Here is a 4804-nt window from a genome sequence, read left to right as displayed (position 1 = left end):
ACTGGCTCCCGCCCGGCCCCTCGCCACCCGCTCACCTGCATCAGCCTGAGCAATTCGTGGTTGGCACGTGTCATCTACCAGATTGATTATCGGACACAGGTTTGCTTGGTGGGGTCTGGGAGCCTCGGGAGCCAGGTGGCCAGGCCACCCGGAAAACCGCGGACGGGCCTTGGCCCCCCGCCCACACCCCCTCCAGCCCCAACCTACACCGCTAATGAATTGGGACTTGATCTGCAAGACCGCAGCCCAGCTCAGCCCGACCGCCTGGCTCCAGCAGGGCTGCGTGAGGGGTGGGCAGCTGGAGCCAGGCCCTGAGCCCGCCGAGCCCACTGTCCCGCTGGCCGTGCTACAGGGCTGGGAGCTGGTGCTGCCCGCCGTCCTGTGTGCTCATGGTCTGGTGCACGGTCACCCCTCAGGGCTGTGGCCCTCCACTGGGACACGGGTGGGAGGGCCCCTGAGTGCCCCATGCCATCGCCACGGCTCCCCGAGCTGCCTCCTACAGCAAGCCTAGGTCAGGAGGCGAAGTGGGGGCCCAGGCCCGCAGGTTCCTCCACTGCCCAGCCCTGGGGCTCTGTTCCACCCACGGCCCCAGGCCTCGGCCACTGCAGCACCCAACCTCCTGGGTGTCGCCCCGTCTGCCTGGGCAGCCAGCGTCTGGCAGGGCAGGACTCCAGCAGAGGCTCAGATGTGACTGACGGGGAGAGACCCAAGAGGACTCAGGATGGTGGCACCTTTGGGAGTGACAGCTTCAGGGAAGAGCCCACTCGTGAAATGCCGTGTGGTGGGGCAGGGGACAGGCAGGGGGACGGTGGGGGTGCGGGCCAGAGGGACCAGAGGCCACTCAGCTGTGACTAGAGCAAGGTCAGCAAGGGGCCTCGGGCAGAGAGGCCCAGGTGGAGGCCGCAGTCCGAGTCCAGGTCTGAGAGCGCCCCTCCGGGAGGCGGGTAGCGAGGCGACGAGAGGGGTGCTGGCCTCGCTGCCCCACGAGGGGACAGAGGGAGAGGGGCAGGAGTTTTAGGGCAGGATTCCGGCAGAGGGGAGAGAGGTCTGCCAGTTTGATCAAACACCCACCCAGCCTCCCCGTCCCTGGTGCAGGCCCCGCTTTGGGCACCTACGGTCCCAGCAGCTGCTCTGGGGTCCGGCCTCCGCCCCGCGGGGTGGGGGGCCCACGCACTGTGGGGGACGACAGCACAAGGCCATCTCTGCGCCCAGCTTAGCCAACACCAGCCTTCTGCCGGTGCGGCCACAGGCACCAGCAGTCAGCGCCTCCCCACCCTCGTCCCCACGGCTGTCAGGCTGCCACTGCCCACACCGGCTTCCCCAGAACACTGCCTCGCCGTCTGTGGGGGCCACCGGGCCTGTGTGCTCGGGGGGCGAGTGGCCCGCTCGGCAGGACAGTGGTCCAGGGCTGAGGCTTCAGGGGTCTCGGGTCAGGAGACTGGACGCCCAGGGGTGTGGGGGTGCAGGTGTCACTCTCAGAAGTAAACACCGCAGGGTAATGCATGGCTGGCGGGGAGGGGGCGGGGTATTTAACAGCCGCTATCGGATTGTGCGGCTCAGCCTGTAGCCGGCGCATTACGAAGGCTAATGGATTTTTGAGGCCAGATTGATTTTTCATTAATTTGGTAAAAATCTTTTTCCTCTCCCCTATAATTCTGTCTTAAAACGCTCCCCCTGACAGCTCGATAAGTCACTCTTGCCTTAATGCACGTCTGGCTCACCCATCCAGGGGCCGAGGGGGAGGGGAGACAGGAGCCTGGGGGGCTGCCAGTCACCCCCAGGTAAACACTGCATTACACACGGCCCTCGGCCCAGGGTGGGCCTCGGCCCCGACAGGCCGAGGGCTCCTGAGGAGACAGCGGAAGACAAAGGAGAAACTGAGTCAGGGAGTTCCCACTCTCAGCAGGGCGGCCTGCCGAGGCCTTCCTCTTGGTCAAGGCAGGGGGAGGCCCCAACCCCAGAGCGCATGACCTCGAGTGCCAGCCTCCCAGACCACTGGTCCAGCCTCCTCTCACTAGCTGAGGGTCTCCTTGGGCCAGGCATGGCTACCCTCCCCCCGCCACAGGGCCCCAGCCACCTGACCAGCGGGTCCCTGCCCCTCTGGGGCCCCTCTATCCTCCAGAGAGACCTCAGGGCCCACCCCTGCCTGCAACTCCAACCTCCAACCCTCAGCAGGTCTGGCCTGGCCCTGCTGGGGGACACAGAGCTGACCATTTTCCCTTCCCCTTCTCCCTCTCCCCCCGCCCCCCCACAGCTCCAGCCTCCGTTCTCTGGAATGTGGCCCTGCCCTCTCCCACCCCACCCCTAATTCCTCCTGCGGATTCTCCCCCCAGACTTTCCTTGGCATCTCCAGCCCCAGCCCACACCAGCAGGTCCCTGGGCTGAGCCCACAGGAGGCAGCAGCACTGGGGACCTACAGCCAGCCAGTCTGAGAGGGGGTGAGGCACCGCAAAGCCATATAGCCTCCAGGGGCCAGACACGGGAGGCTCTGGGGCCGAGGGGGGCTGGGCAGTGGGGTAGGGCGGGGGCTCAGCCTCCGCAGGACAGCCCTGAAATGCAGGTGTTCGGGCCACAGTGACTCAGGAGTGGGGCTGCCCTCCCGATGGGGTGGCATTTCTCTCAGGCGGCCTGGGCTGAGCCCGCTCTGATCCGACCCTGAGGCCCCGCCTGATTGTGTCCATCCTACAGAAGGACAAATGGAGGCCCAGACACACGGGGACTTGGGAGAGGTGGCTGTATTGGTTTCCTGTGGCCATTCTGACAAACTGCCATAAACTCTGGAGGCAGGAAGTCCGAGACGAAGGCAGCTACAGGGGACCCCGCTGTGCCTCCAGCACCTAGGGCCCCGGCATCCTCGGCTGCAACCTGCCTGTCTCCACACAGGCCTCGCCTGTCTCTTGCAGTGACACGTGTCAGTGGATCGGGGTGACTGGGTAACCCAGGGTGACCTCACCCGAGATCCTCGACGTGATTGCAGCTGCAAAGACCCTTTTCCCGAACCAGGGCACGGTCACAGTTCCAGGTGGCCGAATCTTCGGGGGGCCACACTGAGCCCACTACAGTTTCAAAGACAGCACAGCAGTGTCCCCAGCAGAGTCCCTGCCTTGGCTCTGGCTCAGGCCCCTGCAGGACACTCCCACTCTCCAGCCCACCCCGGTCCCCACCCCTCACCCAGACTCGGGCAGGCCCCCCACGACTCATTCTCCCGGGCGCCCTGGGTGGAAACTGCTGCTTCTCCCACTTACCACCTCCCGTGCCCCCCACTGCTGGATCCCCAGGCCCTTGAGACCACCCTGGGTGGTCTTTGCCAGAAGGGGGGTGGGTCGCGGTGGGGGGGGAGGCTGTGAAGTTTTGGGGCGTCCTACCCCCTCTCACACTGGCAGTGGGTCCCCAGCGCTGCCTCCTGTGGGCTCAGCCCAGGGGCTGGCACTTAGCGAAGTGGAGAGGAGAGTGCACAGAGCCGGGCTGGGCAGCGGGCAAGGGGATGGGGTCAGGGTTGGGCAGTTAGAGGTTGGAGGGGAAGGGGGAGGTCGGGCGCCTGGGGGAGAGTGAATTGGGAGGGGCAGGGGGGCAGAGGAGACCCCTGCCCGGTGGCCCTGGCGTCCCCGCCCCCCTCTCAGTCCAGCACTGCGCCCCCCGCCCCGCCGGCCTCCTTAGGGCCCCCTTCCGCCGCGCGCGCCGCCCTCATCAATCTCTGCGCCGCTCGCTGCTGACCCAAGCGAAACGGAGTTTGCCTTTTCCCCTCTCCGCGGTTTTCTGTTGGCAAAGCAGAAAGGATCGCAGTGCGCACTCCCCCCACTCCCTGCCCGGGGGGCCCGCGCTGGAAAACGAGACGTCCCTGCGTGGGCCGCCGTGCCTCAGGGGTGCGCTCGCGGGGTGTGGACAGCCCGGGGCCCCCCGCGGCCGTCTGCGCATCCGTGGGCTCAGCCCCGCGCTCTCCCGGTCCTCCCCGAGCGGACCCCGAGACGCTCTGCGCTTGGAGCCGGGGAGCCCGGCAGCGTCCTGCTGCCGCCTCAGCGGCCCCTGGCACCCACCCTCCTGCCCCAGACGGCACTTGGACCCCGAGCCGCTCTGCGCTTGGAGCCGGGGAGCCGGGCAGCGTCCTGCTGCCGCCTCAGCGGCCCTTGGCACCCACCCTCCTTCCCCAGACGGCACACAGGGTGGGACACTCACACCCGGTCAGTGAACCTTCTCTGAGTTTGTGGATGAGCTGGTGCAGTCCTTGCCCATGGGCACGGCCCGTCTATGACACAGTGACACACGGGGATGTTGCTGGTCCAGAAAATGGGGTCTGAAGCCCAGACATAAAGTGCGGCCCTGACTGGGGGAGGCTGAGAAGGTGCCAGCCAGGAACGAGGTGAGCAGAGAGCACAGGCAGCGGGCAGGATCGAGGCCGGAGCTTCTGCTTTGGGGACAGGCGCTCGGGAAGACCAACTTCCCTGGCGGTCTGGCGGGCACACCCACGAGCCACTCCCAGGCGGGGCAACACGGCTCCCGGGAAAGCCCTCCGCCCGGCAGGCTCTCGTGGACACCGCCCCCCACCGCCCAGCCGGACGGGCCCCCAGCACACACGGGGCAGGCGCCGACCCCACCCTGCGCCACACGTGCTGAGGCGTTTGCGGCGGGGCCCACTCACGCTGCCAGCGCAAGGCCCCGGCGCTCTCCCGCAGGTCCGTGCCCCAGAGGGTGCGGCATTGCTCCCGGGGGCGGCGCAAGGCATCGCGGACCACCGAGGAGAAGCTGCAGGCTGTGCCAGGCCCAGAGCGGTGCCCTGGACCGGTCAGCCGCTGTCTATTCAGCCAGG

This window comes from Pteropus alecto, unplaced genomic scaffold (genome assembly GCF_000325575.1).
Source record: "Pteropus alecto unplaced genomic scaffold, ASM32557v1 scaffold105, whole genome shotgun sequence".
NCBI classification, from domain to species: Eukaryota; Metazoa; Chordata; class Mammalia; order Chiroptera; family Pteropodidae; genus Pteropus; species Pteropus alecto.
This window is presented reverse-complemented; position numbering follows the sequence as displayed.